Here is a 27,377-nt window from a genome sequence, read left to right as displayed (position 1 = left end):
CCAGGCTCCTCTGTCCATGGGATTCTCCAGGCAAGAATACTGGAGTGGGTTCCCATGCCCTCCTCCAGGGGATCTTCCTGACCAGGGATCGGAACTGTGTCTCTTATGTGTCCTGCATTAGCAGGCAGATTCTTTACCATTACTGACACCTGGGAAGCCCTTCTCAGAGCTATCTGAGATGCTGTTTCCCAGGTCACAGTCTTCATTTTGCCCAACATGAAACAACTCACAGCTCTCACAATGTGCTTTTTTTTAAAATCAACAGTTGTAATGCAATGAGTGATGTAACCCAGAGTGGACTTCCCTCCTTTGCCTGAACTCTGTGAGCAAGTGGAGCTTTGATACCAGCAGGAGCCCATTGCACTGTTTGAAAGATAGCAGGGTCTGCTCAGTTGTAGGAGACTAAGCAGTCTTGGCTGAGTGGTTAGGTAAAAGGCCGATCTGACCCTTTCTCAATTTGGCTGCCTTAATAGAAATTGTAGGGATAAAAGGGAAACTATTATTAATACATGAGACCTTTGCTTCACAGAAAAGGGACAACAGTCCTCCTGGCCAGTTATGGCTTTCTCAGGTGAGTGAGAAATTTACAGGAGTAGTAGAGGCCATGTCCTCATACTGTGCAGTGGTTCCATAGGGAAACCCACTCATTAATTAAAACACTTGCTCACCAGGGGTCATTAATAAGAATTGGCCATTCAGCAATCTGAGCACTCATGGTGACCTTAAACTGCTAAAGAAAGAAACCGAGACATATAAGAAGAGCTGAAATGAGTCTGGGGTGATGCTTGTAAGAATTAAGCTCACGAGAAACACATAGGCCCATCACACAATTTCAGCAGTGAATTTTATCCCTGACAAATTCAACAAACAATGGGAAATAGAGTCTCTCAAAAACAGAAATGAGGAGCTTCAGAAAGCCAACCTCTGACTAACACTCCAGCCAGATTCATGTATAATACGTACAGAGCTCATACTTGCAAGTACATAGTTAACTGGGGAGCTCTCAACTTAAAATGGCCAAATTGGGGTTCTTTTGATATTCCAAAATTGATATACACGGTTAAACAAGCTGGCCATAATATCAAGCAGACTGAATGAAATACTTACTTTGGTATGTAGAAACTTCTCTTGAAACTGTATCAGAACAAAAAAGGCTGCTGGTACTCTGTTACTGTCTCTCCCTCTGCTCCCCCGGAGTATCCTCTTCTACCTTAATTAACTGGCCAGATGCTATCTCTTCCAAATTATCCAATGCCTCCATGTCCTGCTGCTTCCCTTGCTCAAGCAAAGAAGGATTAAAAAAAAAAATCAGAAGTAATTATAGCTCCCTTAAGGAGAACTTAAAGCTTTAGCTAAGGAATTTCCTGATCCAAGTCAGGATCCATTGGGATTTGCTAAGGAATTCGGGTTAACCATCCAGTCCTACAACCCCAAATTTTCAGATCTGTATCAATCATTACAGCTGTTAGTTTCTGAAAGCAAAGCAAGGGAATGAATAGAGGAAGCAGGATGGAAACATCCCTTAATGGATTTGGAAACACAGGCTCAAAATGAATGTAAGGAATTAGCTCAAAAATAATTCAAATTTATCCCAGAGCTTTTTCCTAAAACTGTAGAGTGGACAGAGATTCAACAGTGCAAGCAAAGATCGAATGAATCAATTCTGGATTGTTAGGAAGGGTTTGAAAAAAAATAAACTTCTAAGCAATATTCTGGCTTGACATCTGAGTCATTCTTTAACCATCAAAATGATCCTTTACTTAATTCTGCCTTTTTAGAAGGCTTAGATCTGGATTTGACTACTCTAATAATTAGACAATGTAGGTTGGTCCAAGTTACACACAAACATTTGTTACGCTGGCTGATCAAGTTTTCAGAATCATTAAAAGAAATAAAAGGGTGTATCTATGAAAATGAAGAACCTTCAATTGTGCCAATTAAGTACACAATACCAGTAGAAGGTTAACTGACTTCCAACCAGTTTCATTCCAACCCACAGAGAAAGTTTGCTTGAAAGAAAATAAGTTCTGAAGGGATAAGTCCTATATAAAGAACCTGATTTTTGTTTCCTGTGCCTTGAGGATCACATCTTATGTAGACGTATCTCATGATAGACACATCTCAGAATCACACCTTATGTAGATTATCTTTAATTTCTGAAACTGAAGGGGGAAAAAGGAGTATGAAGCCTTAAATTTTTTTTAAAATTCCAACTGCTATTTATAAACTAGTGAGTTTTATACTGTGATATCTGATTCATGACTAAGCCTAGAGGATGAAGCTGGATATCTTGTCGTGTCTGGCTGGACATATGTATGTCTCAGTATACGTCTTTGGATAGTATTGCTAAGGTTTATTTGTAATAAGCTCTGATTTAATTGGTCTAAAGAAAAGTAAGCACTTATAGTATCAACATTAAGTATAATACTTTTATTGTGGCTAGGTTTAATATAAGCCGAATAAGATCTTATTATATCTGTTGGAAATTTGTAAGCAAGGAAAGTAACTCAATGTGAAGAAACTTTTAAGAAAAGAAATGTAAATGAGATAAGGACTTTTAGATAAAATCTGTTAAGAATAATTATGTTTAAATCTCTTCAGATTTTGGTAACTTGAAAATCTAGGGTTGTGCAAAATTAAATGATGGAAGTTATTGAATAGGTAGGTCACTCCCAAATAAAATAAGATACTGAAACATTAATTACTGAGCACTGGCTTCCTCTCACAGATAAGTTAAAGATATTTTGCACTATTAATGAATATGTTAGGTACCATCCTGAAATGTTCTCTATAAGAAAGCAAGTATTTTTAGAAATTATCACAAGTATTTGTGTTCACCAATCTACAGTGCTGATATAAAGGACAGTTCATGGTTGCATAAGAAAAGTGGGATGCATTTTTTTAGTAAAGAAGGTCTGAGGAATGGAATTGCATTTTATTAAGGAAAAAGGTAGTAGGTTTGACTAACAGGTGTTTGTTACTGGATGGGCAAATTAAGTGATGGCTACAGAAAGAGAGAAAGCTTTGTGGAAAGCAGACCCTGAAAAAAGAGTTTTGTGTATAGTACAAGTTTTCCTAAGATGATAAACTACCTTTGATAACAGATTTTAAGTTCTTTACTTTTAAGTGATCTGCTCTATATTAGACTTCGAAATCTTTTATTGCAACTTCAACTAAGTGAATAAATATTGTTTCACAGTGACCTATGATCCTATCTGAATGAGTGTTTTAACCCGATATTTATTGATAAAATTTACTAAATCAAAATTTAATGAAGTCCTTTGACTTCTGTCTAATTTCAGGATGTTTCAAAGGGCCCCTGAAATATCCCAAAGAGAAATATTAAGCTAATTAGATTAATTTGGTATGTTAAATTACATGGGAAGTATTATCAAATGAGTAATAAATATTCTTAAGTTATATTGTATGGTAAATATTAATAATATAAATAATTGAGAAATCATATGGAATTCCCCAAAATGTGATATGTTCTGGTAAAATGATAGTCATAATTCTAGTTGTTATCTTAAAGTGTTCTTTGTCATAGCAGTAACCAAGCTTCTTTGTCAGTTGTATTGTAATCAGATTTAAACGTGCCTTCGTAAGTCTTTTGTCATTATAGACACTTACAGTTTCACTCTAATGCCTTTGCAAAATGCTTTCTCTTCAAAAAGATATACAGAAAGAATCTTTGTTAAAATACAAGTTTCTAACTTTCAGACCATTATACTAAACTGGGCAAGATATTAAAGAATCTTAATGACATTCATAAACTGCTAACAAAAAGAGTTAACAAAAGAACTCAGTGAACTGGTGAAAATGGTTACTATTTTTATGGTTTCTGTCTGAAAAGTTACTGGTTTGAGTCTGTATTTTCCAGGTATAAGGAAAACCGTCCCCTCAAACTAATTATCAGTTCAGTTCAGTTGCTCAGTCGTGTCCAACTGTTTGCGACCCCATGGACTGCAGCATGCTAGGCTTCCCTGTCCATCACCAACTCCTGGAGCCTGTTCAAACTCATGTCCATTGAGTTGGTGATGCCATCCAACCATCTCATCCTCTGTCATCCCCTTTTCCTCCTGCCTTCAATCATTCCCAGCATCAGTGTCTTTACTAATGAGTCAGTTCTTCGCGTCAGGAGGCCAAAGTATTGGAGCTTCAGCTTTAGCATCAGTCCTTCCAATGAATATTCAGGACTGATTTCCTTTAGGAAGGACTGGTTGGATCTCCTTGCAGTCCAAGGGACTCTCAAGGGTCTTCTCCAACACCACAGTTCAAAAGCATCAATTATTTGGCACTCAGCTTTCTTTATAGTCCAAATCTCACATCCATACATGACCACTGGAAAAACCATAGCTTTGACTAGATGGACCTTTGTTGGCAAAGTAATGTCTCTTCTCTTTAATATGCTGTCTAGGTTGGGCATAGCTTCTCTTCCAAGGAGCAAGCATCTTTTAATTTCATGCCTGCAGTCACCATCTGCAGTAATTTCGCCTAAGAGATCTAGGTGAATTCCTCTCTTTACAAGGTCCCCCAAATACCTTATGATTTCTGTACTTGTTAGTGAGGTAGCCTTCCTGATTTATCTGATAAAGCTGCTGAAAACCTAACATTTTACAATCTCTGGATGGAGCAGATAGACAGAAAAGATAAATGTTTCAATTCTGCTTAAAAAGATGCCACAAACAAAGAAAATTACAGCAAATAGCACTAATGAACATAGATGCAAATAACCTCAAAATTCTAGCAAACAGAATCCAACAATATATTTAAAGAATCATACATCATGATCAACTGAGCTTTATCCCAGGGATATAAGGATTCTTCAATATATGCAAATCAATCAATGTGATACACAATATTAGCAAACTGAGAGATAAAATCATATGACCATCTCAATAGATGCAGAGAAAGCTTTTGACAAAATTTTTACTCTCATTTATGACATAAAAAAAAAAAAACCTCTCCAGAAAGTAGGTATAGAAAGAACATACCTCAAAATAATGAAGACCATAGATGATAAACTTACAGCAAACATTACTCTCAACAGTGAAAAACTGAAAGCATTTCTTCAAGATCAGGAACAAGGCAATGGTGCCCACACTTACCACTATTATTCAACATAGTTTTGGAAGTCCTAGCTACAGCAATCAGAGAAGAAAAAGAAATAATAAGGAATCCAGATTGGAAAAGAAGATGTAAAACTCTCACTGTTTGCAAATGACATGATACTCTACCTAAGATGCCATCAGAAAATTACTAGAGCTAATCAATGAATATAGCAAAGTTACAGGATATAAAATTAATATGCAGAAATCCCTTGCATCCCTATACACTAAAAATGAAAAATCAGAAGGATAAATTAAGGAAACAATCCCATTCACCATTGCAACAAAAACAATAAAATACCTAGGAATAAACTTACCTAAAGAGACAAAAGACTTGTATGCAGAAAACTATACGAAACTAATGAAAGAAATCAAAGACAGCAAAAACAGTTCGAGAGATATACCATGTTCGTGGAGTGGAAGAATCTATATTGTGAAAATGACTATACTATTCAAAGCAATCTACAGATCCAATGCAATCTCTATCAAATTATCAAAGATATTTTTCACAGAACTAAAACAAAAAATTGCACAATTTGTATGTAAATACAAAAGACTCGATGTGCCAAAGCAATTTTAAGAAGAATGGATCTGGAGGAACTAACCTTCCTGACTTCAGACTATACTACAAGGCTACAGTCATCAAGACAGTATGGTACTGGCACAAAAACAGAAATATAAACCAATGGAACAAGAGATAAAGCCCAGAGATAACCCACACACCTATGGGCACCATATCTTTGACAAAGGAGGCAAAAATACACAGTGGAGAAAAGATAGTCTCTTCAATAAATAATGCTGGGAAAACTGGACAGAGCCATGTAAAAAAATGAAATTAGAACACTTACTAACACCATATACAAAAATAAATTCAAACTGGATTAAAGACCTACATATAAGACCAGAAACTATAAAACTCTTAAGAGGAAAACATAGGCAGAACACTCTTTGACATAAATCACAGTAAGATCCTCTATGACCTACCTCACAGAGTTATGGAAATAAAAACAAAAATAAACAAATGGGACATAATTAAACTTAAAGAAGACCTAAACAGACATATCTCCAAAGACATATAGATGGCTAATAAACACATGAAATGATGCTCAACATTGTTCATTATTCCAGAAATGCAAATAAAAACTATAATCAGGTATCACCTTACACTGGTCACAATGGCCATCCCCCCAAAATCCATAAACAATAAATCCCAAGAGGGTGTGGAGAAAAGGAAACCCTCTTGCACTGTTGGTGGGAATGCAAATTGATACAGTCACTATTAAGAGCAGTATAGAGATTCTTTTAAAAAGAATGAATAACACTACCATGAAGTGAAAATATTGCTCAGTCATGTCTGACTCTTTGTGACCCCATGGACTGTAGACTGCCAGGGAAGAATACGGAATTCTCCAAGCAAGAATACAGGAATTGGTGGCCATTCCCTTCTCCAGGAGATCTTTCTGACTTTGGGATTGAATCCGGTTCTCCTGCATTGAAGGCAAATTCTTTACCATCTGAGCCACCAAAGAAGCTGAAAACTATCCTATGACCCAGCAATTCCAGTAATGGATATATCCACTGAGAAAACCAGTGTTGAAAAAGACACATGTACCCCAATATTCATTGCAAGAGTATTTACAATAGCTAGGACATGGAAGCAACCTAGATGTCCATCGACAGATGAATTGATAAAGAAATTGTGGTACCTAAACACAATGGAATATTTCTCAGCCATAAAAAGGAACACATTTGACTCAGTTGTAATGAGGTGGATGAACCTAGATCATATTATACAGAGTGAAGTCAGAAAAACAGAGGGGTGCAGTCCCAAGATGGCAGAGGAATAGGACGGGGAGACCACTTTCTTCCCCACAAAATCATCAAAAGATTGTTTGAATGCTGAGCAACTTCCACAAAACAACTTCTGAACACTGGCAGAGGACACCAGGCACCCAGAAAGGCAGCCCCTTCTCTTCAAAAGGAGGTAGGACAAAATATAAAAGACAAAAAGAGAGACAAAAGAGTTAGGGAAGGAGACTGGTCCTGGGGAGGTAGTCATGAAGAAAATTTCCAAACAGCAGGAAACCCTCTCACCAGAGCCTCTGTGGGTAGTTTTTGAATTCAGGGGGCAACAAAACTGGAGGAAAAAACAACAAAACACAGAATACACGCCTAACCACAACCCCAGCAGAGAAGTAGCCCAGACGCTTGCATCCACCAGCAGTGAGTGGGGGCTGGACAGGGAGGCGTGGGCTGCATGCTTAGGGTAAGGACCAGGCCTGAATGCCCTGAGGACAATCTGAGGGAGTTAATGTGAGATAGCAACCCAAACTGTGGGATAGCCAGAGAGGAAAAAAAAAAAAAAAGAGGACTTTCTCACAAAAGGCTCTAACCTATCATGAAGACTGGCCCACCCAGAACAAAGGATTGAATGGATGCCAAAGAAGAGCTAGCCATTTGCGTACAGGCCCCTCCCCCCTGCTGGAGGCAGGGAGGCAGGCATGTGACAGCCAGAGCGGCAAGGCAAGGGGCAATCTCAGCCCCAGAGACTGGCATCCTCCACCAAACTGTGAGGAGGCTCCCAGTTGCTAACCATGTCTTTCTGGGATCCTGAATGGTTGACATCTGCCACGAGGGTCGCAGCCTGAGATTAGCTCCCGAGAGGAGACACACAGCACAACTGAGATGGTCCTCCCAAGGCACACCTGGAAAACCAAGAGGCCAGGACTGGGAAGGTGATTAAGATGCACAGCCCACCTGGGACAGTGTGCTCACCAAGCACCTGGTTGCCTCAGCTGCTCAAACCTAAGAAGGGCAAAAAACGCAGGCCCAACCGAATCTGTGCCCTTGCAGAGTACCTGAGAACCTGAATCTGAATAGCTTAGACGTTGGAAGTGCACGAACAGTAGGGCCTGCTTTGGACAGTATCCCTGCACAGCAACCTGGAGCCTAAGCAGTATAGACCTAGAAAGCACATGCCACCATGAGCTGGGGCAAACCCAGTGTGGTCTGTACACTGTGAGCACTCCCTACACACACCAGTGATAGTTGTTTGCAGTGTTCCTCCCACCCCACAACACAACTGAACAAGTGAGCCTAAATAAGTGACCACCTTTACCCCCTTGTGTCTGGGTGGAAATTAGACACTGAAGAGACTTGCAAACAGAGGAAGCTGAAATATACAGAGAAGAGGGAACCACTCTGGAGGTGACAAGTACAACAGATCAAAACCCTGTAGACAACATTGACTAAGCACTGGAAGGGGCCTACAGACCTTGAGAAGAAGCACAAGCTGGAACAAGGAATTATCTGAAACTGAACTGACCCCACTGTCCACAACAGCTTCAGAGAAACTCTAGATATATTTTTAATATTATCATCTTTTAATTTTTTTAAGTTCTTTACTGCTCCTTTAATTTTCATTTTTATAACCTAATACTACCCTACAAAACAAAGACCCTATTTTAAAGCAAATTTCATATATATATAAAACTTTTCTTTTAAAATATTCATTTATTTGACTGCACCAGGTTTTTAGTTGCAGCATGTGGGATTTAATTCCCTTACCAAGGATTGAACATAGGCCCGCTGCATTGGGATCTTGGAGTCTTAGCCACTGGACCACCAGGGAAGTCCCTATTTTTTTATATAATTTTTGATTGATTTGGTTGTATATTTTTAATATTGTATTTTGGAGAGTCTAACCTCTACTCCATATTTCTAATCTTTGCTTTTTGGTATTTGTTATCAATTTTGTACCTTTAAGAATTTAATCTTCAAAATCCATTTTCACTTAGGGGTGTGATGACTGGCTTGATTGCTCTCCCCTTTTGACTCTCCCTTTTTTCCTCCAGCTCACCTCTACCTCCTCCATCCCCTTTCTCTTCTCTACTTAACTCTGTGAATCTCTCTGGGTGTTCCAGGCTTTGGAGAACACTTAGGGAACTGATTACTGGCTAGATTGGTCTCTCCCCTTTTGACTGCTCCTCTTCTCCTCCTGGTCACCTCTATCTCCCTCCTCCCTCTTCTCTTCTCCATATAACTCTGTGAACCTCTATGGGTGTCCCTCACTGTGGAGAATCTTTTCACCATTAACCTAGATGTTTTATCATCTGTGCTGTATGAATGGAGAAGGCTTGAGCCTTCTGTAAGAATAAGACTGAAATCCAGAGGCAGGAGGCTTAACTCCAAAACATGAGAACACTAGAGAACTCCTGGTACCAGGGAACATTAATAGACAAGAGCTCATCCAAAAGCCTTCATACCTACACTGAAACCAAGCTCCACCCAAGAGCCAACAAGTTCCAGAGCAAGACATATGATGCTAATTCTCCAGCAATGCAGGAACACAGCCCTAAGCATTAAAATACAGGCGGCCCAAAGTCACACCAAACCCACAGACACGCCAAAACTCATAGCTTGACACTTCACTGCACTCGAGAGAGAAGAGATCCAGCTCCACCCACCAGAACATAGACACAAGATCCACCAACCAGGAAACCTTGACAAGCCAATAATTCAACCCCACCCACAGGGATCAAGGTCCACAATAAAGAAGAACCACAAACTTCCAGCCTACAGAAAGGCCACCCAAAGCATAGCAATCTACACAAAATGAAAAGGCAGAGAAATATTCAGCAGATAAAGGAACATGATAAATGCACACCAAACCAAACAAGAGAAGATAGGGAGTCTATCTGAAAAAGAATTCAGAATAATGATAGTAAAGATGATCCAAAATCTTGAAAACAAAATGGAGTTACAGATAAATAGACTATAGAGACAAGGATTGAGAAGATGCAAGAAATGTTTAACAAGGACCTAGAGGAAATAAAAAATAGTCAATCAATAATGAATAATGAAATAAATGAGATTAAAAGCACTATGGAGGGAACCAACAGTAGGATAATGGAGGCAGAAGATAGGATAAGTGCGGTGGAAGATAGAATGGTGGAAATGAATGAAGCAGAGAGGAAAAAAGAAAAAAGAATTAAAAGAAATGAGGACAACCTCAGAGACCTATGGGACAATGTTAAACGCCCCAACATTCGAATCATAGGAGTCCCAGAAAAAGAAGACAAAAAGAAAGGGCATGAGAAAATATTTGAGGAGATAATAGTTGAAAACTTCCCTAATATGGGGAAGGAAATAGCCACCCAAGTCCAAGAAACCCAGAGGGTCCCAAACAGGATAAACCCAAGGCAAAACACCCCAAGACACATATTAATCAAATTAACAAAGATCAAACACAAAGAGCAACTAGTAAAAGCAGCAAGGGAAAAGCAACAAATAACACACAAGGGGATCCCCATAAGGATAACAGCTGATCTTTCAATAGGAACTCTTCAGGCCAGAAGGGAATGGCAGGACCTACTTGAAGTGATGAAAGAGAAAAACCTATAACCCAGATTACTATACCCAGCAAGGATCTCATTCAAATATGAATGAGAAATCAAAAGGTTTACAGACAAGCAAAAGCTGAGAGAATTCAACACCACCAAACCAGCTCTTCAACAAATGCTAAAGGATCTTCTCTAGACAGAAAACACAGAAAAGGTTTATAAGCTCAAACCCAAAACAACAAAGTAAATGGCAACGGGATCATACTTATCAATAATTACCTTAAATGTAAATGGTTTGAATGCTGCAACCAAAAGATACTTATCAATAATTACCTTAAATGTAAATGGTTTGAATGCTGCAACCAAAAGACAAAGACTGGCTGAATAGATACAAAAACAAGACCCCTATATATGTTGTCTACAAGAGACCCACCTCAAACCAAGGGACACATACAGACTGAAAGTGAAGGGCTGGAAAAAGATATTTCATGCAAATGGAGACCAAAAGAAAGCAGGAGTAGCAATATTCATATCAGATAAAATAGACTTTGAAATGAAGGCCAAGAAAAGAGACAAGGACACTACATAATGGTCAAAGGATCCATCCAAGAAGATATAACAATTATAAATATATATGCACCCAACATAGGAGCACTGCAACATGTAAGGCAAATGCTAACAAGTATGAAAGGGGAAATTAACACTACCACAATAATAGTGGGAGACTTTAATACCCCACTGACACCTATGGATAGATCAACCAAACAGAAAATTAGCAAGGAAACACAAACATTGAATGATATAATGGACCAGTTAGACCTAATTGATATCTATAGGAAATTTCACCCCAAAACAATGAATTTCACCTTTTTGCTCAAGTGCACACAAAACATTCTCCAGGATCCTGGGCCACAGATCTAGCCTTGGTAAATTCAAAAAGATTGAAAGCATTTCAGGCATCTTTTCTGATCACAATGTGGTAAGATTAGATGTCAACTATGGGGAAAAAACTATTAAAAATACAAACATATGGAGGCTAAACAACATGCTTCTGAATAACCAATAAATCAGAGAAGAAATCAAAACAGAAATAAAAATATGCATAGAAACAAATGAAAATGAAAACATGACAACCCAAAACCTATTGGATTCAGTAAAAGCAGTGCTAAGGGGAAGGTTCATAGCAATACAAGCTTACCTCAAGAAACAAGAGAAAAATCAAATAACTTTACACCTAAAGCAACTAGAAAAAGAAGAAATTAAGAACCCCAGGGTTAGTAGAAGAAAAGACATCATAAAAATTAGGGCATACATACGACCCAGCAATCCCACTGCTGGGCATACACACCAAGGAAACCAAAATTGAAAGAGACATGTGTACCCAAATGTTCATCGCAGCACTCTTTACAATAGCTAGCACATAGAAGCAACCTAGATGTCCATCAGCAGATGAATGGATAAGAAAGCTGTGGTACATATACACAATGGAATATTACTCTGCTATTAAAAAAAATGCATTTGAATCAGTTCTAATGAGGTAGATAAAACTGCAACCTATTACACAGAGTGAAGTAAGTCAGAAAGAAAAACACCAATACAGTATAATAACACACATATATGGAATTTAGAAAGATGGTAATGATGACCCTATATGTGAGACAGCAAAAGAGACACAGGTGTAAAGAACAGACTTTTGGACTCTGTGGGAGAAGGCGAGGGTGGGATGATTTGAGAGAATAGCATTGAAACATGTATATTACCATATGTGAAAGAGATCACCAGTCCAGGTTCGATGCATGAGACAGGGTGCTCAGGGCCAGTGCACTGGGACAACCCTGAGGGATGGGTTGGGGAGGGAGGTGGGAAGGGGGTTCAGGATGGGGGAAACATGTACACTCATGGCTGATTCATGTGAATGTATAGCAAAAAACTTTACAATATTGTAAAGTAATTAGCCTCCAATTAAAATAAATTAATTTTTTAAAAAGAACTCATTTGAATGAGTTCTAATAAAGTGAATGAAACTGGAGCTCATGGCTGATTCATGTGAATGTATGGCAAAAACCACTACAATATTGTAAAGTAATTAGTCTTCAATTAAAATTTTAAAAAAGAGAAAAACTAATTTGGTATATTAATGCATACATATGCAATCTAGAAACAAGATACTAATGAACCTATCTGCAGGGTAGCAAACGTGATGCAGATGTAGACTAGTGGACATAGCAGCGGAAGGAAAGGGTGGGATGAATTGAAAGAGTAGGAGTGAAACATATATCAGATCAGATCAGATCAATCGCTCAGTCGTGTCCAACTCTTTGCGACCCCATGAATCGCAGCACGCCAGGCCTCCCTGTCCACCACCAACTCCCAGAGTTCACTGAGACTCACGTCCATCGAGTCATTGATGCCATCCAGCCATCTCATCCTCTGTCGTCCCCTTCTCCTCTTGCTCCCAATCCCTCCCAGCATCAGAGTCTTTTCCAATGAGTCAACTCTTCGCATGAGGTGGCCAAAGTACTGGAGTTTCAGCTTTAGCATCATTTAGATAGCTAGTGGGATGCTGCTATATATCACTGGGAGCTCAGATGGGTGCTGTGTGACAACCCAGAGGGTTGGGATGGTATAAGAGGTATAAGAGGGAGGGAGGTTCAAGGGGGAGGGGACACATGTATACCTATGGCTGATTCATTTTGCTATATGGAAGAAATCAACACAATATTGTAAACTAATTATCCTCCAATTAAAAATAAACAAATAGGGACTTCCCTGGTGGTCCAGAGGTTAAGACTGCGCTCCCAATGCAGGGGACCCAAGTTCAATCCCTGGTCAAAGAACTAGATCCCACATGCTGCAAGGGTTCACATGCCACACCTAAAGATTCTGCATGTCCAAATGAATATCAAAGATACTACGGGCTGCAACTAAGACCCATTACAGCCAAATAATTTAAAAAATAAATAAATATGATTTTTATAAGTTTCAGCAAAGCAAAAAGCCTATTTGATCAATTATAGTTATATAAATTATTATCAGGCCAAGTTTACTGAAACCAGATTTTTTTATTTGCCATAATTTAGTTTTAATTTGGATATATTTGGTAGAAATGAGAGAAATTTTAGAGAGAAAAAGATAATGTTTCAATGAACATTAAATACCAGTTACACTAATGGAGGTCTGTATTTACTGACTCATTTCACAGAGAGTTCTTTGATGTTATGCTTTAAGTTAATTAAATTATTTAAAGGACACTCTAAGTTTTGTTTCTGAGGCTTATCTCAGTAATCTCTGGATGAAGATAAGATGCCCCAAGACCTGCAAGCAGGGATTATGTATACTGGAAAAGACACAATTTAAAGGATTACCAAAAAAAAAAATAATAATAATAAAGGATTACCTCCAACCTGGACGGAAGGACTTTTTATCATGTACTCTTAACTAGCTCATGCACAGTGAAACAAGGGAAATTGACCCTTGGATTAATTGCCACTTCTATATGCCCCTGCACCAGACTGGTGACCTCAACTCACCTTAAAACAATGCTCAAAGGAAACGACATTTAAAACAGGCCAAGAAGAAGACAACATCAGAAAATTGTTTACCCAAGATGCTGGACCTGATTCATATGATCGTTTAGTTTATACTGTTTTCTTGACTTCTTGGACTTTTGCATATGTTTTCTATCATGGACACAATCGTATGCTAATTTTAAAAAATCAATCTAATTGCTGGGTTCTGGCCAACTACCTGTATGTAATACATACCTGCTTTGACCCTGGCCATAAATATGATTTTTCCTCTAAGTTACTCAAGCTCAGTCAGAGCAACAAGCAAAAATTTAGCCAAAGAATAAAACTTCCCACAATTATGTGATGGATTTATGTGGTTAACACCAAGCTGTGGTCATTTAAGTTTTAAGGCCCTCCTTTATCTGGGAACAATCAAATTATACTAAGGATAACCAGCCTAGTAACATTGGAAAATTGGGCTGGGATCCTTATAAACAATGCCAATGTTTAAGTTCCCTGAAAGATAAAGATTGGTACAGAACAGACAAAGTTAGATGATCTGAGTATATACTGGGCTACACTTGGCCACCTGATGTGAAGAGCCAACTCACTGGAAAAGACCCTGATGCTGGGAAAGATTGAAGGCAGGAAGAGAAGGGGAAGATAGAGGATGAGATGGTTGGATGACATCACCGATTCAATGGACAAGAGTTTGAGCAAACTCTGGGAGATAGTGAAGGACAGGGAAGCATGGCGTACAGTAGACCAAGGGGTTGCAAACAGACACGACTGAGCAACTAAATAACACCTAATGGAAGTTCTTGGCTTAATTCTTACTTATGACTTTAATAATACTGCTAGCTATGTTATTTATACTTTGCCAGTTTTATAAGATTGTTGTTTCTTATATTACCAAATGTGTGACAGAGCCTCCTACAAAAATAATTTTATATTAGATCAGTGATTGTAATAGTATAACTCTAGATATGGATACAATAAGAAGGAATTTTCCCTGGACCATAACAAACTGAGTAAAACAGGTTGGCCCAGAACCCTTTGATTACTGTTGATAAGACCTAGTCCAGTAATAGCATAATGAGGAGACTATCAGTGAAACCTTCACCAAACATAGGAATGAGACTTCCTAGGACCATAAGATTGAAATGGTCATGAAATGTCTCCCAAAGTATGGTCAAATTTCGGACCAAGAAGGGGCCCTGTCCACTACAAATTGGCACTTGCCATGGGTACTTGCTATCTGCCTCTAAAAGGATTAAATCATATGCTGCTATAGCTGCTGATCTTCAATACCCCTTGAAAGGAGTTAATTGTGTAGAGTAGAAATGAGGTACTTTGTGTTCAAGGAAAAACTGGCAGGACAGAGTTTCAGTTAGATATTTTCAGGAACTGATTTTATGAACCCAATTCTTGTATCTCCACATATACAGAAAAGCACTAAAATCCTTCATGGAGATGACTATTCCTCATGACTAGCGAAAGCTTCATGAGACTGGTAGAAACCTTCTGGAAAAGTATGTGCTTAATTGCATGTATTCTCCCTTTACCAAAATCACATATATACTGATCTTTCCTCCCTGGCTCTTTGGAACAGTTTCTTAGAGCTATCAGAGGTGCTGTATCCCAGGCTGCAGTCCTCATTTTGCTCCAAATAAAATTTAACTCACAACTTTTATGCTGTGCATTTAGTTGACACATGCCCTCAAAGGTTTATATAAGGCATTCAGCAAAGACCTTCTTTCTGAGTTTATAAATTAAACCCACAACAAAATCACTATTTTTATTTGTATTAGCCCTTGAATGTTAGTTTACAGTTTTTATTTATTAGTATGGCTCAAGTAACCCTATTGTTTTTCTTTAATATTTACTAAGGTGCAGATTTATATGCTTTGTTTATAATACCACACAGGGGACAAATTCCCCAGTGAAACATGCCTATTCCACAATATAATTAAACAAAAGAGATATAATCATCTTATTTAAGGTACATTCAAATATACCAATGTTATACACTTTCATCTCAATTCTGTCAACTTTTATATCATTGACTTTACTCTTCATTAGCTATGCTTTTTCCAGTGGTCATGTATAGATGTGAGAGTTGGACTGTAAAGAAAGCTGAGTGCCGAAGAATTGGTGCTTTTGAACTGTGGTGTTGGAGAAGACTCTTGAGAGTCCCTTGGACTGCAAGGAGATCCAACCAGTCCATTCTGAAGGAGATCAGCCCTGGGATTTCTTTGGAAGGAATGATGCTAAAGCTGAAACTCCAGTACTTTGGCCACCTCATGCGAAGAGTTGACTCATTGGAAAAGACTCTGATGCTGGGAGGGATTGGGGGCAGGAGGAAAAGGGGACGATAGAGGATGAGATGGCTGGATGGCATCCCCGACTTGATAGACGTGAGTTTGAGTGAACTCCGGGAGTTGGTGATGGACAGGGAGGCCTGGCGTGCTGCGATTCATGGGGTCGCAGAGTCGGACACGACTGAGCGACTGAACTGAACTGAACTGACTGAGGATAATATCAACAAGCTTTGCTCTTACAGGAGGAGTTTTAGGACTTCTTTTTTCTTCTTTATTTCATTTCCTGCCCATTTTATCCACTTTTATATAAAAGGCCCCAGGATCCCCGCAGGGGTGTTGAGCCAAGGAATTCAGGCTCTTTGGCCTAAGTGTTGCCTCAAATAATTGCTGGTCAGGCATCTCAGTGTAAATTTTTTTAGCCTCTTAAATATTTTAAAACTGGGATAAATAGAATGCTCTTGTCTAGCTTTCAATGCTAGGGACAAGTAGGGAGTCACTTTTGGCCCATTTAAGTAGTGTAGTAATGGCAACCCACTCCAGTGTTCTTGCCTGGAGAATCCCAGGGGCGGGGAAGTCTGGTGGGCTGCTGTCTATGGGGTCGCAAAGAGTTAGACACGACTGAAGTGACTTAGCAGCAGCAGCAGTGTAGTAATATTAAAACCTTCTGTTTTAATGACATAAATGTCCATTTTGTTTGTCCCATTTTAAATAACCATCTAAAGATTTCATTATTCACTTGAGATAATTTTTTTTTCTAATTTTATTTTATTTTTAAACTTTACATAATTGTATTAGTTTTGCCAAATATCAAAATGAATCTGCCACAGGTATACATGTGTTCCCCATCCCGAACCCTCCTCCCTCCTCCCTCCCCATACCATCCCTCTGGGCCGTCCCAGTGCACCAGCCCCAAGCATCCAGAACTTCTACCTTGGACACGTGTACCCCAATGTTCATAGCAGCACTCTTTACAATAGCCAGGACATGGAAGCAACCTAGATGTCCATCGGCAGATGAATGTATAAGAAAGCTGTGGTACATATACACAATAGAATATTACTCAGCTATTAAAAAGAATGCATTTGAATCAATTCTAATGAGGTAGATGAAACTGGAGCCTATTATACAGAGCAAGGTAAGTCAGAAAGAAAAACACCAATACAGTATATTAACGCATATATATGGAATTTAGAAAGATGTTAACGATGACTCTATATGTAAGACAGCAAAAGAGACACAGATATAAAGAACAGACTTTTGAACTCTGTGGGAGAAGGCGAGGGTGGGATGATTTGAGAAAATAGCATTGAAACATGTATATTATCATATGTGAAAGAGATCACCAGTCCAGGTTTGATGCATGAGACAGGGTGCTCAGGGTGGTGCACTGGAATGACCCTGAGGGATGGGATGGGAAGGGATGTGGGAGGGAGGGTCAGGATGGGGGACACAAGTACACCCATGGCTGATTCATGTGAATGTATGTCAAAAACCACCACAATATTATAATGAACCTCCAATTAAAATAAATTTAAAAAAGAAAAAAATTCTACCTTGTTGGAAATAGTATCTAGACTTTCCTTACAAGTTTTTCCTGTTAACATTAACTATTCTAATACTCTTATTAGCATCTGTAAGACCCACTGAGGGGAAGCAAAGACCTCAAAGGAAGCTTTCCAAGCCAGTTTTTCTTGTTTTAAACTAAAGAATTTATTAGGTTAATCATTAGATATATTTTTTCAACTTGTAATTTGATTTTTGTTTTTATAGGTACCAATAAAACAGCTGTTTATAATGAGAGTGCTCTAGATTCACTGATTTGTTAGTGTTGCCAATATTTGGCCATTAATAAAACCATTATATATTATATATATATATATATATATATATATATATATTATATACATATACCATAGTGATTCAAACCACTAAGACGCAAGAGGTTTCTTCATAAGACAGTGGAGGAGGATGTAACCTAAGCAAACTCTGGAGAGTTTACTTTCATAAATAGGGTGACAGAGGTCAAGTTTTCAAAACATGTACATACAAATGCACACGTACAAAGAAAGTCCTAGGAAAGTAATTTACATCTCAAAGACACTGAGAAATGCAAGTTCCCCTTTAGAAGGCCTTTGTTTAAAGTCAGAATTCTGAAATGATATTTTTACCAAGCCAGCTTTTTAACCTTAACTGTGTATGTAATAAATGAGCTCCCTCATTTTTAGGGCAAAATATCCTTTAATTTCCAAATGAGTAAATACTGATTAATACTGATCTAAAAACCTGCGTTTGTAGGTCTGGATAGTTAATTCAAAATTCTTAGCAAATCCCAATGGATTTTGACTCAGATGGAGAAAATTCTTTAGCCAAGACTCTAAGTTCTGCTGGGGTCCAGGGTGTGTATTTAAGCACCAAGGACAGTTGACCTCTCCCTGTAATAGGTTTCACCTTAAAGGGAGATATAATCACTTCTGCTTTTTTTTTTTAATCTTCCCTTGCTGGGGAAGGGAGCAGCAGGAGGCAAAGGAGTTGGAAGAGAAAAAGATAGCATCAGAGCCAGGTAATTCAGATAGAAGAGGATACATAGGAGAAGCAGAGGATAATCAGTGCTAGTGACCTTTTTTAGTCCTCATATAGTTTAAAGCAATTTCTTGTTGGTTTCCTGCAAAGAACCCTACCATTTCCGCTTTTCGATGCTTCTAAATACCAATCAAAATAAGCATTCCATTTAGTCTATTTGATCTTATGGCTAGCTTTTTCTAATTGTGTGTGCAAAAATATCAATTTTGAAATATCAAAAGAATCCCAACTTGGCCATTTTAAGTTGAGATCTCCTTTAGTATATTTTCCCCAAATAACTAGGTACTTGCAAGTATGAGCTCCGTACATATTGTACATGAATCTGGCTGAAGTGTTAGTCAGAGGTTGATTTTCTAATGCTCCTTGTTTCTCCACTTGAGAGATTTTATTTCCCATTTTACTTGAATTCGTCAGGGATAAACTTTACAAATGAAGTTGTGTGGTGGGCCAATGTGCTCCTGTGAGCTTAACTCCTCCAAGGCATCATCCCAGCGTTGTTTCAGCTTTCTTATGTGTCTTAGTTTTCTCCCTTTAGCAGATCCAGTTTCTAGGATCGCTAAATAGCCAATTCTTATTTTAGATTCCTGGCAAGCAAGTGTTTTATTTAATGAGTGGGTTTCCATAGGGGACCACTGCACATTATGAGGACTCTCCTCCACCACTCCTGTAAATTTCTCAATTATCTGAGAAAGCTATAACCAGCCAGGAGGAGTCTTGCCCCTTTGCTTCAAAGCAAAGCTCTCATGTAACATGTTCACTTTTCAGTTCAGTTCAGTTCAGTTCAGTTGCTCAGTCATGTCCGATTCTTTGCTACCCCATGGACTCCAGCACGCCCAGCTTCCCTGTCCATCACCAACTCCCGGAACCTACTAACTCATGTCCATTGAGTCAGTGATGCCATCCAACCATCTCATCCTCTGTCATCCCCTTCTCCTCCCACCTGCAATCTTTCCTACCATCAGGGTCTTTCCAAATGAGTCAGTTCTTCACATCAGGAGGCCAAAATATTGGAGTTTCAGCTTCAGCATCAGTCCTTCCAATGAATATTTGGGACTGCTTTCCTTTAGGATAGACTGGTTGGATCTCCTTGCAGTCCAAGGGACTCTCAAGAGTCTTCTCCAACACCACAGTTCAAAAATATCAATTCTTCAACTCTCATATCCACACATGACTACTGGAAAAACCATAGCCTTGACTAGGACCTTTGCTGGCAAAGTAATGCCTCTGCTTTTTAATATGCTGTCTAGGTTGGTCATAACTTTTCTTCCAAGGATCAAGTGTCTTTTAACGTCATGGCTGCAGTCACCATCTGCAGTGGTTCTGGAGCCAAGGATCAAGTGTCTTTTAATGTCATGGCTGCAGTCACCATCTGCAGTGGTTCTGGAGCCCCCAAAAATAAAGTCTGTCACTGTTTCCACTGTTTCCCCATCTATTTGCCATGAAGTGATGGGACCAGATGATCTTAGTTTTCTGAATGTTGAGTTTTAAGCCAACTTTTTCACTCTCCTCTTTCAATTTCATCAAGGGGCTCTTTAGTTCTTCTTCATTTTTTTGCCATAAGGGTAGTGTCATCTGCGTATCTGAGCTTATTGATATTTCTCCCAGAAATCTTGATTTCAACTTGTGCTTCATCCAGCCTAGCATTTCTCATGACATACTCTCCATATTAGTTAAATAAGCAGGATGACATTATACAGCCTTGACATACTCTTTTCCCATTTGGAACCAGTCTATTGTTCCATGTCCGGTTCTTATTGTTGCTTCTTGACCTGCATACAGATTTCTCAGGAGGCAGGTCAGGTGGTCTGGTATTCCCATCTCTTTCAGAGTTTTCCACAGTTTCTTGTGAACCACACAGTCAAAGGCTTTGGCACAGTCAATAAAGCAGAAACAGATGTTTTTCTGGAACTCTCTTGCTTTTTCGATGATCCAACAAACGTTGCCAATTTGATCTCTGGTACCTCTGCCTTTTCTAAATCCAGCTTGAACATCTCGAAGTTCATGGTTCACATACTGTTGAAGCCTTGCTTGAAGAATTTTGAACATTACTTTACTAGCATGTGAGGTGAGTGCAATTGTGCGGTAGTTTGAGCATTCTTTGGCATTGCCTTTCTTTGGGATTGGAATGAAAACTGACTTTTTCCAGTCCTGTGGCCACTGCTGAGTTTTCCAAATTTGCTGGCATACTGAGTGCAGCACTTTCACAGCATCATCTTTTAGGATTTGAAATAGCTCACCTGGAATTCCATCACCTCCAATAGCTTTGTTTGTAGTGATGCTTCCTAAGGCCCACTTGACTTCACATTCCAGGAGGTCTGGCTCTAGGTGAGTGATCACACCATCGTAATTGTCTTCACTTTTATCCCCACAATTTCTATTAAGGCAGCTGAATTAAGGGAAAGCATCAGATCAGTTTATCTAACCACTCAGCCAAGACCACTTAAGTCTCCTACAATGGAGCCAAACACTGCTGTCTTTCAACCAGCCCTCACTCCCAGTATCTTGCCCAGTACCTGGGCAAGCATTCCCTGGTATCTCTCAACTTGGCTTCCAGTATCTTTCAACTTGGAGGGAACAAGTACCTGCTATACACTGCCCAATAAAACTCAGGATCACCAAACAATACAAGGGATCTGAGAACCAGGGAAGACTTACTCAGTTTGTCTGGAATCCCCAAGGAGGTGGAAGAGGGCTGGTACCAAGGCTTTGGTTCCTTGTGGAGTTCAGGTGAAAGAGGGAAATCCACTCTGGGTCACTTCGTTGGTTGCCATAATGGTTGAAAATAAAATTTTGCACAATATGAGAATTCTATTTAGGGCAAAATGAGGACTGCAGTCTGAGAGACCAACTTTCAGACAGCTCTGAGAAACTGCTCTGAAGAGGCAAGGGGTGGAGTCAGGTTATATGGAAATTTTGCAACAAAAGGCAGGTAGTCTGAACATCAAAACATTATTAAAGAAAACCAGATACACCAAAGGGCTTCCCTCATAGCTTGTAGCTCAGTCAGTAAAGAATCTGCCTGCAAAGCAGGAGACCCAGGTTCGATTATTGGGTCAGGAAGATCCCCTGGAGAAGGAAATGGCAACCCACTCCAATATTCTTGCCTGGAGAATCTCATGGACAGAGGAGCCTGGCAGGCTACAGTCCATGGGGTCACAAGAGTTGGACACAACTTAGCGACTAAATCACCAAGAAATTTAGTGCTGTTCTATATATGGAAAGATGCTGTCTGGGCTCATGGAAACCATTCCTTTGATATGCGCATCACCTATCTGGAGCCTGAATCCTGTGTTTACACATCCTGAGTTTCCTCAGGGCTCACTGTAGCAAGTGGCTGCAGTCTGATTGCTGCTAGATGGCAGGTATTTTTTCCTTCCTGAGTTCCCTCAGGACTCACCAGGCTCACCATCTGTCGTGGCTGCATTTGCTGGAGACTGTGACATCCTTGTTTACTGTTATGGCAAGAAATATTTCATTTCTCACTCTACATCCAGTTCCTACCCATATCCTTTGAAAGCTTTTCTCCTTCTTGTAGTCCCTAAGAAGGAGCAATATCAGATTCCCAGGACTTCCTTCCATCCCCTTCCAGAGGGTGCTCTTTTTCAGAACAAATAAAAAACAGTGGGAAAACCTCCAGAGTGAATCTTTCAGCTTTTCTTCCCCCACTCCATGAATGTATCAGGGATCCTTAATGGAGATCCCGAACCGGCCCTAGGCTCAAGAAGGAAGTAGGGACAGGAGTGGGAGTAGAGAGAAGGAAGCTCAAAGGGCAGAAAGGAAATGAGAAAGCAGGGAAGAAAACACATTCTAGGTTTGAATACCGTTCCCTTCCCACCAGCCCTACCAATAACTATACACAGACATCTATATAACTTTCTACAGACCCTACAAGTCCCAGCCTTATCAGGCAACTTCCTCTCCTAACACTCTCCCCCTTCCTCTCTTACCTTCATTTCACACTCTTTGCCATAGAAATGAAGTACACTTTACATTTCTAGGTTTTATTTCTTTTTTTTTTTTAATTGTTTTTTATTCTGGCCACTTTATAACCTCAATGAGGGTAATAAGAATTGAACCTCGAGGCTGAGAAGGATGGAGGCTCTGGAGAGGTTGAAAAGTTGTGCCACACTGGTCACACCTCATCCCCAAGTTATTATAGCTAACAAACATGAATTTAATGACTTTGAGAACACAGAGGTCATTTTAAGGGAGCACAAGAGTCTGCCTGCAACTTTCTCTTCCCCAAGGAGGGCTGTTTTCCCTTACCACTTTGCAGGCTATAGAAGATCAACCCACAGAAAGTGGCAGTGAGCACTTTGGAAGATTGGTCTACTTAATGAGATTCTAAAGTCCATATAGCCATCATTTTCTTCCTATATGTGTCTGCTGGCAAGGTTTTGTAGTGTTTGAATGCAGACATTATAACATGTGTTTTCAAATAAGGTGTCATGGCCCCATCCCCTCCCTCTAGCAGTTTCATTTTAAAGCTCTAAACCGCTATGGGTGGCAGGGGAGGAAGGAACAGTCAGGGAATTTGAGATGGACAGGTAGACACTGCTAAAGCCTTTGACTGTGTGGGTCAAAATAAACTGTGGACAATTCTTCAAGAGATGGGAATACCAGACCACCTGACCTGCCTCCTGAGAAACCTGTATGCAGGTCAAGAAGCAACAGTGAGAATTGGACATAGAACAAGGGACTGGTTCAAAATTTGGAAAGCAGTATGTCAAGGCTGTATATTGTCATCCTGCTTATTTAATTTATATGCAGAGTACTTCATGGGATATGCTGGGCTGAATGAAGCACAAGCTGGAATCAAGATTGCTGAGAGAAATATCAACAACCTCAGATAGGCAGATGACACCACCCTAATGGCAGAAAACAAAAAGGAACTAAAGAGCCTCTTGATGAAAATCAAAGAGGAGAGTGAAAAGTTGGCTTAAAACTCAATATTCAGAAAACTAAAATCATGACATCTGGTCCCATCACTTGATGGCAAATAGATGGGGGAAAATGGAAATTGTGACAGACTTTATTTTCTTGGACTCCAAATCACTGCAGAGGGTGACTGCAGCCATGAAATTAAAAGATGCTTGCTCCCTGGAAGAAAAGCTATGACAAACCTAGACAGCATATTAAAAAACAGAGACATCACTTTGCCGACAAAGGTCCATATAGTCAAAGCTGTGGGTTTTCCAGTAGTCATGTACAGATGTGAGAGTTGGATAAAGAAGTCTGAGCCCCGAGGAACTGATGCTTTTGAACTGTGGTGTTGGAAAAGATTCTTGAGAATCCCTTGGACAGCAAGGAGATCAAACCAGTCAATCCTAAAGGAAATCAACCCTAAATATTCACTGGAAGAACTGATGCTAAAGCTGAAGCTCCAATATTTTGGCCACCTGATGTGAAGAATTAACTCATTGGAAAAGACCCTGATGCTCAGAAAGACTGGAGGCAGGAGAAGAAGGGGACAACAGAGGACATGGTTGGATGCCATTGCTGATTCAGTGAACATGAGTTTGAGTAACTTTGGGAGATTGTGAAGGACAGGGAAGGCTGGTATGCTGCAGTCCATGGGGTCACAAAGAGTCGGACATGACTGGGTGACTGAACAACAACAATGTACACACTGCTATATTCAAAATGGATAATCAACAAGGACACACTATGTACCACATGGAACTCTGCTCAGTGTTGTGTGGCAGCCTGGATCAAAGAGAAGTTTAGAGGAGAATGGATACATATATATGCATGGCTGAGTCCCTTTAGTGTTCACTGGAAATTGTTACATCATTCTTAATTGCCTATAAGTGCACACATGCTCAGTTGCTCAACTGTGTCTGACTCTGCGACCACTTGAACTGCAGCTCACCAGGCTCCTCTGTCCATGGAATTTTCAAGGCAAGTATACTGGAGTGGGTTGACATTTCCTACTCCAGGGGATCTTTTTGACCCAGGGATCAAACTTGCATCTCCTGTGTCTCCTGCATTGGCAAGTGGATTCTTTATCACTGAGCTACATGGGAATATCCCAGTACAAAATAAAATGTCTAAAAAAAAGTAAAAGCTCTGAAACTCTATGGTGCATGTACTAAATTCACAAAGTTTTTATCAGGTATAAAACAAACTGTAGGGATATTTTGTACAACTTGCAGAATATCCATGGAAGGGCAGTAATTAAATTCTGTTCCATTTGCGTGAGGGAAAAACAACTGGTGATCATTAATCTTAAGCCCATATATCTGGTCCATGGTAAAATGGCCAGGGGGCATGAAAAAGGGTGATGACTTAATCCAGGGATCAAGAGAAGCCATAAAGATGTTAAGTATCTTGACCTTTAAATTGGTTCGAAAGGATATAAAAACTGCTGTTAGTCCCACCTTGGGGGGACTCTTTACCCTCTCTCAGTGTCTATGCTGAGAGCTTTGTACTTTCCTCCTGTTTAATAAATCCTATTTGCTTGCTACTATGAGTGTTTACATGTTTGTGGATTCCATTCTTCGGCTCCGTGGATAAGAACTAGGATTCCCGCCTCACTAGTAGGGTTACATTTTACTCCTGGACAATACTGCTGAAGTTTTTGAAGTTTCCTTGGTTAAATCCCTTCTTTTCCCAGCTATGCTGAATTTGCATCAGAATAATGAACCTAGGGTCTCTTGATTTACTTTTGCTTGAGGGAGAGGAGGAAGTCCTTCGGCTGGAAGTGACTGAGTCTCAGGAAGCTTCTATGGAACAAAGAGGTTTCTAAATCTCTGTGCCTCCACATGCTAGAGTGTGTATGGGGAGGTGGTGAGAAAAATTGGATGGGATAGACAGCAAATCCCTCACCCCAGGTTTTGTTCAGAGGAACCCAGCATGACCATTTTAAACCTCAGATTCGCAGCAGCAGACTAAAGTGGTGCAGTGTTTTGTGCTTTGGATCTAGGGGAGAAGGTAGAAAAGCCTGTGAGAGAATGGCTTAGATAACTGCTGGTCTGATTTTGTTTGCCTGTTTAATTTAGTTAGTTCTGGTGAAATAAAAATTCATATTTTAAAGAAAGTCAAGGAAAATTTAAACAAAATTTTTCACTGCCCTTTTGCCTCATCTCTCCCTTCTATGCATTTTGTATCTGCATTATAAATTAACCAGACCTTCCCAAAGGCAGAAATACCGGCTCAACTATATACAGCAATACTCTCCTAATACTAGCAAGATAACTGTTTAGAAGATAATATATAAGGGGTCATGATGACCCACTACTTTGTTCATGCAAATCTTTACTGTGTAAACTGTCAATATACCATGTGGTATATAACCTTCTATCTCAAAAAACTATGTAACTGTGCTTTGACTTCTTAACAGATAGAACAGTTTTCAGAGCTCTCTGAAAGACTATCTCCTAGGTTATACTTTTCAGGCTGGCATGAATAAAATTTTTCACTTCTTTCATAGATGGACTATTGATTACTTTTTCATTGACATTTGCATGGCATTCCTGTCAGGATATCAGAAACACCCACCAGAGAACACCTGGAAGACACCCCTAACTGGCTCTTTGTACCAACATGGGCCCTTTGAGACTCACTGGCTTCTCCTAATATTTTGATCTCACTGTTTGAGTGATCCTAAAATTTTTATTTGAGCTGTTTAAAATTAAGACTTGGAGTCTTAAGAGGCATTGGTGCATTTTCTTAGGTACGGACCAACGGGGATCTGGGCAGGTGGTCCAGGGAAACATAGGTTGCTGGTTTTAGTTAAATTTGGCTTAACTTTAGAAAAGCAAGTTGATATATGGCCTGAACAAACCATTTGCTAGTGAAATGAGAGACTGAATTATTCTCAAAGAACAAGGGACATTTGATCCTTTCAGCCACAAGACATCCTGAGGTGATTAAGAACCAACACAAGTATCTGAGGATTAATCCTTGTGATGTTTAGCGGTCCCACAAGGAGTCTCACTACACTCATTAAGTAAATACTGCCCTTCCAGGGAGTATGACAAAGGCTAATCACCTAGTGCTCCAAGCATCCATGGCAGTTTTAGATTGTCAGAGGGAAAAACCAAGACACATAAAAGAGCTGAACTGATTGAAGGGTAACTCCTCGAGGAGCTAGACTCAGAAGTAGCACACATCCAATTAAACACATCATCCTCAGAAAGTTTATTCAGCTCATATCTCATATCTGAATTAGGCCACCAAACTAATAGTGGGAAGCTGTGCCTCGAAGGCCAAACAACTCCCAAACAAACAGGCACCTATGGGAAACCCAGCTGGGTTCATGTATAACATCAATGGAATTGACACCTTCAAGTATTTAACCAAATGGTAAGGTCTGACCAAATATAATTTGCCCCTGAGTTGGCCAAGGTGGGGCACTTTAGATTTACCTCAGTTGGTTTATTTGCAAGCTCAATTAGAAAAGTCCAGCTATAAGATCAAATAGCCAGAATAGAAAGTGTATTTTAATTGGTATTTAATCACTTTGAAAGCCTCAAAGTGAGACAATGATAAAATGGTCTCACTGCAAGAGATACA

At 39.5% G+C, this 27,377-nt stretch overlaps 1 long non-coding RNA gene across 4 annotated transcripts in view; it reads right to left on the bottom strand.

The window, feature by feature from the left end:
* LOC113886777 overlaps positions 1–27,377 on the bottom strand; it is a 188,225-nt gene that overhangs the window by 23,470 nt on the left and 137,378 nt on the right. The window contains exon 3 of one of the 4 annotated variants that reach the window (XR_003509556.1): positions 1,108–1,279. The exons of 2 other annotated variants lie outside the window; for them this stretch is intronic. This is a non-coding gene — a long non-coding RNA (uncharacterized LOC113886777). The remainder of the gene's footprint in view (positions 1–1,107; positions 1,280–27,377) is intronic. One more of the 4 variants, XR_003509557.1, reaches the window with a different exon arrangement.

The sequence above is a fragment of the Bos indicus x Bos taurus genome, chromosome X, assembly GCF_003369695.1.
Source record: "Bos indicus x Bos taurus breed Angus x Brahman F1 hybrid chromosome X, Bos_hybrid_MaternalHap_v2.0, whole genome shotgun sequence".
Classification (NCBI taxonomy): Eukaryota; Metazoa; Chordata; class Mammalia; order Artiodactyla; family Bovidae; genus Bos; species Bos indicus x Bos taurus.
This window is presented reverse-complemented; position numbering and strand designations above follow the sequence as displayed.